Source organism: Falco cherrug, chromosome 2 (assembly GCF_023634085.1).
Source record: "Falco cherrug isolate bFalChe1 chromosome 2, bFalChe1.pri, whole genome shotgun sequence".
NCBI lineage: Eukaryota > Metazoa > Chordata > Aves > Falconiformes > Falconidae > Falco > Falco cherrug.
The window spans coordinates 36,718,205-36,735,018 of NC_073698.1; the positions used below are offsets into that span (position 1 = coordinate 36,718,205).

Sequence of the window (16,814 nt, forward strand, 5' to 3'; positions counted from 1 at the left end):
CAGAATTTGGACCATTGGATACAGGGTGCTGATCAAAGAATGACTTAATTTTTAGCAGGTAGTTTAAAGTCCAAACTCAGAAGATGTATTCCAGAGCAGTGAACTTGCAGAGTGAAGGTGAGGGCAGAATTTGGCTCCAGTTGATTGAATTTAAAGTTCTACTTCATGATTAATGCAGCTCAATGTTCAAATACTACAGGTATGTTCCAAAGTGATTTTTAACATTTGGATTGAAAGCAGGCTCTGGATAATGGCTATTAAATACATTTGAAATGTTTTATCCTGTGGTTCTCCTAATATGCTGTTCTGACTCATAAGGGAATGAGCTGAGTGTATCAGAAGTGACACAGACTCATTTTGTGTATGCAGCTTGTGGGAGAGAAGTTGCACTGTAGACACTTGATGTACCAAAAGAAAATTCATAATACCTTGGAGTTACCACACCCTGTGGTTTGTGAACGCAGAATGTTCTAGTCGCCAGCTGAATCTAATGTTTTAAACTAAATAGAAGTGGCCATCAGTAATTGGCAAGTTAAGCAACCAAAATTCCAGTAACTGATGGCCTAGAAATTGAATATTTATAGCTGGGGGGGGGGGGGGGGAGAGGGGGGGGCGGGGAAGGAAACAAAAAAAGCAAAAAGCTGTCTGTACAAGGTCACTGTGAACTAATCCTCAACCCACTATTGAGTTGTGTCACAGAAACGATTTCCTTTTATGCCTATCATGAATTTGTGTTCCTCTCAATTAGGTGAGTGGAGCAATACTTAAAATCTGAAATTGATTTTAACAAAAAGTGACACTTCAGGATAGAGTTTAGGTTAGGGCACAACTGGAGATAATTTGATTTATAATTCATGCTTTAAAAAATAAATAACTTTCAATGACACTTGTTTAAGTAATGTCAACTTTTTTACTGTAAAATGGAGTTGTCAGAATGCTAAAAAAACTCCACATTTTTTTTCCCCACTGACAAGTGTAATAGTTACTAAAAGACAGAAAATTATACTTTTCCTACAACGATGTAATGTCTATATAAAGCAATTAATTCATGTGTTGATGCTACTGAGTAGTAAAGATTAAATTGTAGTGTAAAATCCCTATGGAAAATATGATTCCTTTTTTTACAGTGTTCACTGTATAATATCAATCATGATTTTTTTTTTTTCTTCTGAGATCTATATAAAACTAAAAGAGGAATTTCCTCCCATAAAAAGGTGTGTTGTGGTTTCTCTAAGAGTTTTCATTATGACAACTGTGGGAAATGTTAACCATAACTCCTCATAGCACATACTGGTATATCTAATATTTTTTTACTTTCCCTGAATATCTACACAGAATGTTTTGAATGTCGAGATGGTCCAGCCAGTAGATGAGGAAAAATTCATTTTTCCCTAATGAACAACCTGTTTAAACATACTTATTGATATTATATTTTTGTAGTTGTATTGACAAAACAAATACACAATATGAAACAGAGTGGTTGGTTTCTATTTAGGAAAGGCGCAGAAGTAAAGTAGCTAGATGGGAAAATCTGATCCTCTTCACTATAATTTTGCATTGCTAAAATCCATTTTATATTCTCCATCTCCACATCCCTGGAGTAAATTTTATATAAGATTTGCATTTAGAATGTAGACACTACTTTGTGTCTGGTCCTGTACTTCTGCCTCATGTAAAATTCAAACTAAAGACTCAGGGAGAAATAGTAAAAGATCAGCCCACCTCTCTGGGTCTACTGTATCCATAATCACTCCAGGAAACCTGTGTCTGGAAAAGTAAATTGCACAGTTAGAAATCAAAAGTATAGCCAGTGGAAAAAAGATACAGAATTCAAACAGCTGCTTTATCATCTCCTTTCATTAGTCAGTTCAGAAAAGCAGTTTTCTTCATTACCTCAGTAAGGGAAAAGTAAACGATTGTCTAAGTGTTCTCTAGTGAATATTCGCTTTAGTTTTTCCAAATACATTACTGAACCACGAGAATCTCACGGTATGTAATTCGTACAATGGAACTGTATTTCTTCACTCTCATTTTCTTGGCAAGTATTCTCTAGCAGGAGGCTGTTATTAAAACTTTATGTTTATATATATATACATACTTATATATCTATGGATATATATACACATGCTAAATATTATATTACTTGGTATATCCAATTGAGTCTATTAATATTTAAAATCAAATAAATAATTTCTTTCTCAGTAAGATCCAAATTTTCTTACTCTTATTAGGAGCGCATAACAATTTTTTTGCTTTGCTTACTAATAAGAGCTAGTAAAGTCAGTAGGCTTTATGGTTCCCTTATTTCTCATGAATAGTATTTTATTCTACAGATAGCCCAATTTATATCAATGAACACCTGTGGAGCAAAGCATTACTTAGTGACTATGGGTTTCCGACTGACCCAGAATGATCAGCAGTTAAATAAAATACTGCCTGAGTAAGAGTGGTATAATGTTGCCTCTCTTTAAGTGACTTCTGTAATACGTTAGTCACACGGTTTAGCAACTTGTGTGTTTACTCACTACTTTGTAGCATCCAGCTATGTACCACGGTTGCATGTGTTACTTAGTGAATCGATGAACTTCTTCAGTACCATGAAAGTTAAGTAATTTAAACATGCATACATACATGTATGTATAAAATTTTGGATGAACATCCAAGGGTGCTGTATAGCTTCAGCTTTTCTTGGTGTATGAAACTTGCAAGTGCTTAGGGACTCTTTGTGATCTGGTGTGGGCATGAGGTTCATGCCTATGAAGAGCAGTTTCGTAACATACTGGGAAGTTAAAACAGCTACACTTTAGCAAGTGTCACTGCTTTTAACTTCAGCAATCATATTCTAAACATACTTTAGATAGGCCAGTGCTATACACTTACCATCACCAGATTCAAAATTCCATGTGACCTTTGAATCACTTAAGGTCTAAACTATTCATTTTTATTGGTGAGAAAAAAAGAGGAAAGCAGAAAAAAATGGAAACTTAACATGCCTGAAAGAAAATTTCTGTTCACTCTAGAGCTTAAAGACTACTGGGCAAATTCCGTTCATCTCATTCTGGTGAGTAAATCAAGCTGACCTACTCACCTGACTAAGAGAAACAAAATTTAGATTTATTTTGAAGAGCAGACATTACAAAAAGAAATACCATGTACAACATACACATATATGTTCATACCTCTCCTGTCAAAAAGTTCTGAGCTAATCAGTTCACTTTTTCCTGGGTGAGTAAGTCACAATTTCTTCTTGCAGGTTTATAATAGATAAAAAAATGGAGAGAGAAAGGGAAGCAAATAGTTTCTTTTAACAAGTAGGTTTTGGAAATAGGTTCCTCAAAGTGACATAACAGTTATGTACAGAACTACATATGCAAGTAGGGTTGATCATCCTAGGCACTATTTATTATTATACTTGTGGTGCAACTTGGAGAGGTTTGTAAGTATATCAGGAATGGCACAGGCATGAATAATGAAAACGGTGGTCACAGCATTTGCTAAACGACAGCTAAAAAAGAATGCCTGTGTTGCAAGAAGTGCTCAAGCTGGGAATCACTGTAGCTGCTGTACTAGGCAGTTCTGTAGCATTTTAAGATAAAGTACAGATCATTCTTAATACTTCAGGCACCTGATGTTTATGATGTGTCAACAGATTACTGTCAAGTCCCAGTGCAGCTTCATTGCCAGGTGTCTAGTAGTACCTAGGAAGATAGTCTTCATGGGAAATAGAAAACATAAGCTATATTAGTGCTGCTCTGCCTTTAGATATACTATCCCATGCTTTACTTTGAGAAACTTCAGCCCAGAAATTTCAAGATTGCAAAAAGAACTGTGCAGTTGCTGCAGTATAAGGAGAAGCAACCTTCTTCACAGAAGTTGCATCCGTTCTCAGTGATTTAAATTCCTATATGAAAACAGAGGTATTTATTCTTTATTTTTATATCTTCTGCTGCAAATGAGGAATATTATTCTCTCTCACTAGAGCTAGTAGAAGTTAACATTTTGCACCAAGAGGTTGCCAGGTCATTTCTACACATTGGCAAGTTTGTAGGTTCGTACTCTGTAATTCCCAAAATTTCACAGCTCCATATTCTAGGGCTGTATCTAAGGACACTAAATTGTCATCACATGAAACTTCAGAACTACCTGTCAAAGATACATTATGGTAGTTTTTGTAGTGTTTTACATGGTTAGATGTCTTGCAAAATAACCTCAGTGAATGTTTGCATTGTGTAAATACAGTCTGTAGTTAGTATGATTTTGTGTTACATCATGCTGTAGCTTTAGTTTTACTTATTCAGTTAAATCAGTGCCAGGGTTGGCTGTGTAAGAATTTCAGGACAGGTTCTTTTCTATATTTTCATGAAGCATTGTTTAATTTTTTTTCAAGGTATGCTGCATAGTACAGTGACACAAAGTATATGTATTTCAGGACCAGATCTGGCAACATACTGCTCACTATGGCATCTGCCCTGGCTGCTGAAATAGGCAGAGGAAGCAGAATTGGGCTCCTATTCTGCATTACATCTGCTCTGGTCTTGACCTTGGGCTCCTTTCTGTCATTATTTACATCAATGTTATTTCAAAAGGATCATTCCTGATATATAGGTCCATATATAAAAAATAAAATATCTAAAGAACCAGAGCAAGATTATATGCTGTAATACAGAACAATAAACACAATAGAGAAAAAGACAATTAAGGAGTCTGAAGTAGAATATTGCTATCACGAGGAAGTACATGGTATTGCCAGAACAGGAATTTTAGTTAGCCAATAAATTAAGAATAATAGCATCTCCATAGAACTTGCCGTTTTATAAAATCTAAGAGTTGAAGAAAGTTAGTGCAGTTAAAATAAAAGACATGAAGCAAGTTATGAGGATTTACCAGATCACAGCTCTTAATGGCTCTTAAAGTTGTCTGAGCTTTCCTCATCTTGGTGCTCCCTGTCAGTACCTAAGCTTAAATGGGAAAATCCATGCAAATTTTCCCTTAAATGGGAAAATCCACAAAATTACCAGTGAAACTTCAATGACTGATCCTTTGAGGAGTTACCTTTAAACAGTAGGTTTGGTCAGGTTTCTGTTATCCTCACCCAGGCTGATGAAAAGGCTTGTTCTTACATTTCAGTCAATAAAATAATTTTGACTTTGTCAATGATTTCAGTGGTTCAAGAGTAAATTGTGATTAAGACCCTTACAGAGTGCAGCTAAGAATAGTATGATTCGGTCATTTTTTTTTAGATTTCAGGTTTTTGTGATCTTTTCTTACAGGTTCTTTACAAATAATTAAGGAGACTGGAAATAATTTAGAGGATATTGTAACTATGACGTGAACTGTAACATAGAATCATAAATCGTTTAAGTTGGAAAAGACCTTGAAGATCATCAGGTTCAACCATTAACTTAGCGTAATCAGGTACAAAACTAAAATCAAAGACTCCATTGAACATTATTGATGAACATATATTTCCACATTTTCATATATTTTTGAAAGGGTGTATAATAGAGCATTATTCTTAAAATTCAGCAAATACTTTTACATGGAAAATTATCATTAGGTACTTGTAAAATATTCTCAAATGTCAGCTGGTATTAAGAAAGCATAGATACAACCTGGCTTCTCTAATGAGTAAAAAATGTAATTAAAAAAAAATAATTTCTTCCCAAGTCACAACATTTGGCTGTAAAACAGTTAGGATTTTGTTTTCAAATGAATTTTTTTTTCTTCTTTTTGTTCTTTTTCTCCTAGCATTTTTCCTTCCCAGGAAACATTACCATACTGGGTAATACCATACACATATGTTTTTAAAGATTCTGCTTGATTTCACTTTCTTTTGTTATTTCTACAAAAGTTAAAATGCCTTGTCAAATTAGTTTTAGGTTTCGCTATGCAAGACACTCATTCTGCAAATAAAAAGTGTATGTATATGGGTTGTTTTCTTCAGAAAGAAAACATAATAGGATGCATGGCAGAGGTCTTGAGATACCTCTTCAAGACTGAGAAGTGCCTGCATGTATAAAGAAAAGGCATTTTGACACTAGTACTAGTATTTTCCAACAGGTAAGAATTTTCTGTGAAAAGAAGTTAAACAATGATTTGTTGACCGGAGCAGAAACACAGCTCTGTTTTTATCTTTAAAAGTATAGAAGCAATCCTTTGATGTCAAAAGGTCAGAGTAGAGCAGTTGGGACAAATTTTTGCAGCAGATAGCCTGAGAGCTTTATACTTTCAATTGTATCTCTACTTCAGCTGTAAGAAGAGAAGTGGTGAAATTAATGCTAAAGGGCTCAGAAATAAAGGAAACAAGTGAAACTCTCAGGAGACTGCAGGCTCTTACTTAAATAGAAAAGAAAAAAACCAACAAAAAACAAAACAAAAAAAAGAGAGAAGAAGAAAAAGGTACAAGGAAAAAAGGGACAAAATTATTTTTGGGGAAATGTTGCTTGAGTTTGTTTCATTTGTTATGTTTTTAAGGGGAGAAAAAAGAGAGTAACTAGTTGCTGCTTTCACTGATAGAATAAGGTGACATGGACTCTTGTGCAGCCTGCCATAAATTTTAGCCAGGGTGCATTCTAAGCTCTGGTAATATATTTGTTATGGTCTTTTTAGTGCAACCTTTGTTTTTAAGTCTGATGTAGACATTTTTTTTTTTTTTATTAACAGAAGAAGATACTGGATTATTTACTATAAATCCTATGAGAAAGAAAAAAAAAATTATTAAGCATTTTAGATTAAATACTCAGTATTAAGTAATACATTCAAGAACAAGCAAATGCATATGAATGTCCCTGTTAATTAGGATATTAGGCAGTGCTTTAAATAACCTCCTTGAGCAATCATATATTTTCTAGCTAAATCCCAAAGGCTGCTGATACAATTCCTGCTTATTAAGGTCACATGAGAACCATCTCTTTCTTCTACTGAATTGCTTCTACTAGTTAGTGGTGTTACCTATACAGAAAGGATAGCAGAAGATCAATTAATCTCACTTGTTTGAGATGAGATGATAGTTCCTTTCTTTGTCTAGTGTCCTCAAGATTGAAGAGTCCATCTACATATAAAGATATAAATGCATAGTTTCAGACAATTTTTAGTGCTGCTTGCACAGAGGGACAGCATAAAGATCAATTTGCATCTCACTTTTGTGCAGTGAGGGGATATATTCTCTTTCAGCCCTCAAGACAATCAGTCCCATGCTGATCTATTTTCAATTTAGTACACTATAAGTGATCTAGGCAAGTAAAATCCTTCTAATGAACAGAATTTTATTTTAGCCATGGACCTTTCTACGGGCTTGGCGATGTATGTATCAGATCAGAGATCCTCTGGTTCCTAAAATGCTTTTACCCATAATAGAAAAGTTTCTAATCACATCCTGTTCCCTGCTGGGTGGTTGTGTGCAGCCGCCTCTGTGGCACGCCAAAGGAGGACTCTAAAGGGGAAAAGAAAAGTCTTGTTACAAGATAAAAATGCATAATTTCAGCTGTGTGGGTGGGACCTCTGAACAGTGCATTGTAAATTCTTGCAGTGATAGACATGCAAAATTAGTTTCAGGCGGTGTTTCAGACCATCTATTGATATATGTGTGACACGCTTGTATTTGTCTGTACTAGTTCCAGTGACACTATGATTACTGGTATTTGCAGTCCTTGCCCTGGAACACTTCCAGGCAGTTTTATTGTATTGAAATGGCTCTTACAGTTCATTGAGCATCCAGCATAACACTGCTGAATATGATTGGCGCGTTTGCATATATTTATTCAAAAAAGAATCAGGCAGTTAAACTGCATAATTATGGGAAAACGAATCATAACAATAAAAGACCATTTAAGTTAACAAGCTTTGTGATCAAAGGATAAATACAGGTTGGATAAATGAGACTCTAGATGTAACTAATCTACATAAATAGGCTTTGGTCTGATTAGAGGAAAGGAATATATTAAAATCATCTAAAGGTATTAAAAAATCTTTTTACTTCAGTACTTTTATAATGTCTAGTTCTATTTCATCACATTTTTAACATAACTACTCAATAAAATTAGCTGTGTTCAGTGATAAACTACTTTTACGTGGTTTTATTTCTTGATTAACAATGTTTACAGTACAAAGAAAGTCTAAACTAACACAAGTAAACAAAAGTAACATCAGAAGTTTTGGTTCTAGTTTGAATGAGTCGTGTCAAAAACCTTAAACATGTTTTAATGTCTTAATTTATTTTTTTTTAATGTTGCAATGTTTTTTTTATTGATTTTTAATTAAAGAAAAACATTAAAGGGAACATTTAAAGGACAGTTTCTTGTTTACTGTCTTTATCAGCAGAGAGCAGCCTTTGTAGTGTTTGAAAGCTGGTGCGTTAAAAATCAATTTCAAGTCTTCAAAGCTATAAACTCTTGCTTGCTTTGTAGATATATACTGTTTTTAAAATCATTGGAAGCACACTTGACAATTGAATTAAAAACAAAAGGTATATAATGGCTTCATCAAAATTTGAAGGATTTTAATGTATTTTTAATAATAGCTAAAGGATTTTTTTTAATAGAGAGCAGACATGTGAATCACAATTTGTATTTTTTAAATGCATAATTTGTTCCTAAAGACAGTTATATGTATTCTTTGATTAATACAATTTTGTTTTAAACTTCTGATGGTGTTATTCTGTTGTTTTTAATGAATGCCATGAATCAAACACAGAACATGTCAGTCAGTCTCTTTACTTACTATATTTTTGTCTCGTTCTTTGCTGATTGCTAAGAAACCATTTATGGTTAAGCTTGTTTAGCTACAGCTCAGTTTAAAAAAAAGGTGAGCTGAAGTGGGCTAAACAAAGTTTCATTAATTCTTAATGAAAATATTTGTATTCTATAAAATTTTAAAGGTGACAAAGTAAAGAACATTGTTTTAATAACGGACCTCAGATTCAGCGCTTGGACTTTGCTCCTACACAGTATTAAGGAAAAGACTCTTTTTCCACAAATCTAGAGAGAGCACGTCATCATGTCCTTAATCAGTGCATAAGCAATTTTGAGGCCTATGGAAACTTACTTATATATGTGCAATTACATTAGTATTATGTCTTTCAAGGCATGATCCTTAAAACACTTATTCAGTGAATATTTTAATTTAGATCAATAGAACCATTGACTGAATAGATCACTTACAGGAGTGGGGTTGCTGATGTGCATAAGCGTGTGCAGAATTCAGTCCAGAATCTGTTAGTCTGTGTTAGCTGAACTGCTCCCTGTTGCTTCTCTCCTCTGCTTTAAAAACACTGCAAAGCTGCAGAAGCTGTTCACTTATCCTCCAACTGCATTCTCTAGTACTCTATTGAGATAGTCCTCATGTCTGAATATTTGATATTTTTGCTTTTTTGCATAGACTTGCGTAATTTGATATGCGGATTTGAAGATCATAAAAACAATCCTGCTTTGATGATCATGAGCAAGATTATCCAGCCACAGCTGTAAAGTACCAAGTGTGCTCTTTTCTGATCTCTCTATTTCAGTGGATCAAATGACAATAAGAATATAGTGGAATTTAGAGTGCTTGGGAAATAATGAGTTTAGAAGCCATTTAGAAATGGCAGCCACAAAGCCTTAGAAACTATTTAGATTTCTGGACTGTATGTCAGATCACATAACTGTGTGTATGAATGCTTATGTGGAGATACATAGATAAAAGAGCAGCATGGACTCAAAAAAAACATTTAGCTGGATAAAAGGCATTGTTAACAACCAATGTGCATCTAGGTTTCTTTAGATATGGTGTATGATCTGTACATAGCTGTGTAACAGTGTTTTGGAAGATGCAGTCAATCTGCACCTTTTGCTGCAACCTAGAAAACATCAAGTTTAGAAACAAATGCTGTTGTCTTTTTTTTTCCCCGAGGCAAGAGTATAGGTAAGGAAGGGCCTCATTTTCCAGTTTATGGTGGAAGTTACACGTCTTGAAGCTTTTTAGCCCACTATCAGACCAAGATTTAGCGTAATGATGAAAAGAAGGTATAAGTCATGTCACATATGAGAATAATCAGCTCTCAGTTGCTTCCATCAACTGTGTTAGGTATTAAAAGCACACGATAATTTGCATATCATAGCTCCGAGGCAAGGAATGTATCAGTTACCGCTGGGTGAAAAAGAGGGGCAAACAAAATGTTTTATGTTATTTCTTTCAATGAATAGTCTCCGTTTTGTCTCAATCTGTAAATGCATGTTTTCTGTTTAAATCACCTGTAGCTTCTTTTCAGGCCTAACAGGATATAGTATTACAAGGGACTGAAGTAACTGGATACATTTATTTTATTATTTGTTCATTGGCCACCACGTATATGATCTTTCCCAACAGTATATGTCTCATTATCGCAACAACGTGACAGTAATGGAATAATAATTCCTTCAAGCATGAAATAACTCTTTTTAAGTACTTTCCTGTGCTCATTTGTTTCAAACAGGCTTCCAGAAGTTTGAAGAAAACTTTTAATTTCAGTTCATTTAAAGTATATGTAGACCACACACACTCTTTTCTTCATCCCCTGATACTGGCAAAGGAACCTTAGGAACAAGTAGCTGGATTTCCAGATTTTCACCTACTTGCTAGTCTACTTCACTTGAATGAAAGTAAATCAAGAGAAAGCTGTTTCTATTGGGCAAATGTAAGCTTCAGAAATTTTGGTTAACATTGGCAAAGATGTTTAGATAAAGATAAATTACTTGCAGTCATGCTGGTCTTGCTGATACCAGTGAAGGAAGAAATAGGCATTTGTGTTGAATAGTTGTGGGAGGAGAGGACTTCATTTAAAGGAAAGGTTTTGTCCTGATTTAAATTTTGAGCCATAGGTTTTCTATAGTATTTTATAATAAAGACAATTACATAGTAATTTGGGTTACAATGCATGCCCAGTTCCCCATCTCAAAACCCAATTTGTTACTACCTGTGGCTATTTCTATTAAAAAAGAAACATAATTACTATGAGTCTCAGCAGTCTAGGAGTAAATTTTTGCAATTACAATACCTCCCTTGGGCAGATGTGTGAAAATGGCAGATTAATTCCTGCCAGTATTTGTCTATTCCTTGCACATCCTTAAGATTGCTGGTAGCTTGTATTATCATTATATTGATTCTGTTTATTATGCTGTGGTTAAGGTTAAAGCAACAATCCTATTATAAACCTTTAGGAATAGGGCTCTATACCATTACCTTGTAAAGTCTCTGTGCTGAAGTTTGTTACACAAAGTCCTAGGAGTGAGATCTTAATTCTGTTTTCATGGAAAGTGAATGAGTTGGCTCTTGATCTTAGCATATTTTAGAAGGACATTTTGTATTTATTACTTTGTGCCTGAGAAGATTTAAACAAAAACAGCAAAGGAAACCTAGTATAGTCATTCTTAGGAATTTATGGTGAAGCTAACAAAGTTGCATGTGAAGACCATATAGTAGTATTTAGAGTATAGTAAATAATTTGTTTTATTCCCAGTGGTACAGCAGCGTGCTTATTTAGAAAGAAGCACCAGTAAGTTAAGATGGCCCTGAGGTTATGTTTATAACTTTCCATGGATATAATGTAGTTCATCTCCTAATGAGCTTTTCTACCTGAAAACAAGTTTTGAGGGCGTATGTGAAGAACTACATGCAAAGGCTCTGCTTTGGGAGATCACTCTCTGCAACCAAGCACCTAACTCCATGTTGAATTTCAGTGAAGTTAGAAGTTGATGTGGCTTCATGTTGGCTCATGATCCACCTGCAGGGAGCAGCATTAGTCTGTGTTACACATTATCTAGTTTGAATATTCAGGAAGAGCAGTGTGAACAATCTTAACACGTTATTTTTTTCCCCTTTGCACGAGTTTTTGTTTGGAATTTCTTGCACTGTACCTGTGGTATTTTCATGTCTTACCATTTCGCGACAGGCTTACACACACACACGCATACACACACTTCCGAATTCTGAAAAAGGCTTGGGGGACTTCTGTGAAGTGGGCATTATTTAATGAAGATTGCACTAAATTTTTTATTTGAAAGATCATGATTTAAAAAAATATATATATATATATGGATCCTTCAGTTGCCATTGCATGCACTCCAGTTTGAAAAAAGTGCTCACATGCTCGGTAAGCATTCTGCTAATAAGATAGAGAGGCAAATCCATAATTTAATCACTGTATTTTAACTAACCCCTCAGTCAAACATTATCATTCATGTTCAGTACCTATATCTATAGTGAAACTTGCAGCAGTGTCCTAGATGTTGACAAACCAACATTAGTTTGGAACAGAAAGAAGACTTCCTAATCCACAGCAAAATCTGGTCTTGGAGTCTTCATATGGCAAGCTGTAATGAGAGGGGTAATCTAGAACATTTTTTTCACAGGCTTTTAAGAATTTACAGGTCAAAGTCAGCCTTTAAATACCTAGAAGTTTATAGATTACCTGTGGCGATCCCTAGATAAGTGTGTGTTGTGTTCTAGACGGTGTGATCCTATCGAAAAAGAGAACATTTTTTTTTCTTGTTCTGAATCTAAGAGTCCTGTGTGAAGTCATTGCAGCAGGTTAACACTGAAGTGACATAGTTGTGTATGGATGCACAAAGCTCTACAGCAGGAAGGCCTTATTTTTTCTGTCCAAGCCCACTTGATGACCCCTACTATATTCATGGTGCATTTGATCAAACTTTCTTTTTTATGAGATACCTCATCATAGACACATGACAGTTATGGCTTTAAAATATATTTAGGGATGGAAAATCTTGGTAAATTTTGTGCAATCCTAAATTACTTATGTCACAAATAATAAATCAACTCATCACCATTCTACAGTTGAAAATCTTGCACAGGCATGTGAAGCCATAAAGTCTGATGATCTACTATTCTGTCAGAAATGCAGCCATTATTTCGGCAGCATATTTAGTGGTGTGCCTTTTTCTAGTGCTAAGAGGAAATAATTATGCCAAGGTATTTGTGTGAAAGTAGGGCTTTGTATCCTGTCACAAAATGTTTATAGAATACCTTGTTGGGGATTTTTAACAAAATGTTGAAATAGAGTTGCATGACCTAAAAAAAAAAAATGAATTGGAAAATAATAATGTAAGTTTTATTACCTGTGAGTTTCTTCCTAATTCTTAAGGAATTTAAGGGAATCATTGCATTTCTAGGGAAGGATTACAGGAAGAGGAAGGGAATAAGTTTGCAGCTTTAAAGGAAAGGAGGTGATCTAAATTTACCTCTTTTCTGACTCCCATCTAGGAAGAAAGTGTCAGCGTTCCCCTTTCTGTGTGTTTTCTGTACAGGCAGTGTGGCTTCAGAACCAAGTCCTGCTTTGCCTTTGTTGCTAATTTTTTTCACTTTGTAGGGAAGAAACATAGAACTGGAGTCATGTGCCACATACAGTGTTTACTGCCTAGCTAATAACCTTTCCCTGTCAACTGCTACTGCAAATCTGTTTAAATTCTGTCCATAAAGACCATATGCTGGGATAAAGGAATATTACATTCAAGAGTTTATTCTCATTTTCTATCACTATCATAATGTTCTTCCTGCTCCCTTGCAGCTTTCTTCGGTGTACGACATATGTATCTGTGGGAACGTAGCATGCTATGTAAAGACTGGCTTATCCCGTAATTGAAGTAAGCAGACTGATCCAAAGGCTATTGAAACCAATTTGAAAACATCCATTGATTTCAGTGGACCTAAGGTCATGGCTTGTGGGAGTTTTATTGTTGCCTTTAGTGAGAGTATGGGCTGGACAGAAGAAAGTAAACATAGTGGATTAACAGATTTAAAATATCCATTGTCCCTGTTTCCCCTTACTAAATATTATGAGTACAAAACAGTTTGTTAGTGTTAAAAGGCCATAATTTGATCTTCTCCACCATACAGAACTGCAGTGTTTATAAGCTTTTATCTGTTCAGAAAACATTTGTGATATGTTGCTCTTAAACACAGAAAAACAACAGTGATAAGAATAGAACAAATTCTACAACGCTTACTGGCTTCACTGGGAATTCCTGCTGAGTAAGAGCTTTCAGATATGTCTCAAAATTAAAAATAAAATGCTAGGAGCTCACAATTGCGCTATCAAATCTATGTGCATGAAAAAAGGAAAGGTTGTTTTCATACAGAAGAAAAGGGTTCTAAACACAAGGAGAGGAAAAAAGATAGAAATTACAACAAATACTGTGATTAACTGCTTAAATTTCAAGGCACTATTTTTTTAAATTTCCCTCTAATCTTAATGCCTTATTTTCTAGATTTCATATTTAACATATAGATTGGAATGAAAAATCAAAACCCCCACAAATACTATCAAAGATACACTCCCAAATCTATTGTTATTTTGAGTTCATAGTATGATATTCTTAGAATAAGCTGGATATTGTGATAAGTGCAGATTTCATTCTAGTTAGCTAATTGTAGTTGAGTCTGTTATGCAGTAAACATAGTATCTGCCAGGAATACTAAGGTAGACTCAACATGGTGGAAGCCATAAATAAAAGGTGCATTAAAGCATTTCAAATTCAATCATTAGGTTTCATTGCACCCATCTGCTACCAGAAAATATAATTGGCAACTTGATTCATTGACCTTTAACTGTCATTTTGGACCACGTTTTTTTAAATACATATTTTCAAGTTAGATCTAGAGAGTTAATTTGATAAGAGAATTCCCAGTACATTTTAATGCAATTACTTTTTTCTTTTTTTAAAAAATATAATCAGGTTTAATGGTCTGTTGTATATTCTGCTAATCCAGTCAAAGTAGTTATTTAATATTGAATGTGGTTAAAAGCAACTAATGTTCAACTTCATTAAGGCTTCTATTAAGTAGAAGGCTTGCTGAACTTCTACTGTTTTTTTATGCACTAACTTCTACCTCTTATTAATTATTTCCAGGGGTTTCTGTTACACTAGAGTTATACTTACAAGCTTCAGTTCCACCAAGATTATACAGCACAGTACAAGGGCTACATAAGCATTGAAGTTGTGGAGAGCTTCATGTTTCGTTCCTGAAATGTGTTTTATCTCTTTCCTTTAATTTTCTGGAGCAGATATTATCTTGTGCAGGTGGGGTGGAGTACATACATCTCTTAGCAGTTCTGTACGTGTGGCACACAAGTAGGCTGTCTTATAAAATGACAATGTTACTTAGAGCAAGCAGGAAACATGATAAATAAGGATGATTTAATGTTTTCTCAGCAATGGTAAACAATTATTACTGTTCTGTCATCTGAACTTGATATGATGGAAAAAAGTGATTCCATGTGTTTCTTTACACAACAGGTTACAAGTCCTGAAATATTTATATAATATAGAGACAGATGTATGCAACCTAACCTTATAATCCTATTTCACAGCTTTCCCAAATACTGGGGAGCTCGACAAATAGGAAGCCGATTATATTGGCGGTATAACTCCATTAATAGGATTCAGATTTGCCTTATTGACAAGCCAGTACTGTTAATATGATCCAGTATATTAAATTGACAGAAAAACAGGAGCGATAGAATGTATCTGCAGCCTAATTGACAGGGAAGCTCTTTCAAAAGGTTCTTAATGTGTTTTTTATTGACAGAGTAGCTTCAGTAAGTACATGTCATTGGTGAACAGTGTAAATATATTGGATGCAACTGTACTAGCAGATTCAGGTGAAGTAGTTATTGTTCTGTTTTCCCATACTTCCATCTTTACTTTGATTTAAGTTGTATCAAGCTCTCTTGTAAGATCTTCACAAATACCTCTTAAAGCACCAGTCTAACTGCACTGCTCACAGGCATTTGGCAAGTTGTGAATGATTTTAAACGTGTTCATCATTTTTAAATGAATAGAGGCAATACAGAGCAATGCAATAACGTGTCATGAATTTCGTTATGTTTATTTATTGACGCTGTGATAGCAGAAGCTGAGCTATTGTACTTTCAGCTCAAGCTCTTCATGTGGTGTGATGTTTGGCAGCTCTTCCTACATTTTGATCTTGCACCTTCTCCCAAAAGTAGTTAATCTTAAGAGCTCACATTACAATAACTTTGTCCTAGTCCCACTTAACAACCTGCCACATTCTTTTCCCAGACCATGCTAATTTCTTTAGACTCTTACATTTCATGTTTCTCCAGTGCAAAATAAAATGAGTCTCAGAAACCTGAAATCATTGTGAAACAAACAGAAATTTGAGTTTGGTCCAGAAAAATCTTCTGGTTTTCTTTTCAGTAGGATGATGTTTTCAGTTCAGCTGCCACACTTTTTCCTAGTCCCATCTTTCTCAGAGAGACAAGTCTGCCCTTAAACATATATCCTGCATCTACTCTGGCGGAGGAGTTGAAGGTTTTTGTTAAGCTGACTTCCCTGCCAGCAAAGAGGCAAACTTATTTCTGAGAAGCTTCAAGCTTTTACTTCATATCAAAAAATCTGATCAGGGTCTGGTCTGACCCCATCTTTTGAGTGTCTTTCAAGTCTACGTTTTTACCAGGGTCACTTAAAAATATGTCCCTCTATAGTGACCTTTTTAGCTTCTTCAGTCTTTAGGCTCAGTGCAACCATCAATGAGGTGAGTGGAAACATGGCTGGGCCTTGTGACTTCTAATCCTTGCACTGTGTTAAATCCCTACCACTTAGGCTTCTGTCTTCTTTTGTGGCCTGTGCATTGCAGGGTGAACTCTTGAAAAAAAATTTAAAATAATTGTTTTCATTAAGCCAATAGTATAAACACAACTGAAATACCTGCAACACCTTATTATGAAAACTTAAGTAACATATCTACATTTTTATTATTTTTTTAACAAATAGGGTACTTGCTAAGAGAAAATAACACATGGGCTAGGCATTTACATGGGG

At 34.9% G+C, this 16,814-nt stretch overlaps 1 protein-coding gene across 2 annotated transcripts in view; it reads left to right on the forward strand.

Annotated features, from left to right (window-relative positions):
- PCDH17 (protocadherin 17) overlaps positions 1 to 16,814 on the forward strand; it is a 92,857-nt gene that overhangs the window by 6,121 nt on the left and 69,922 nt on the right. The window lies entirely within an intron of this gene.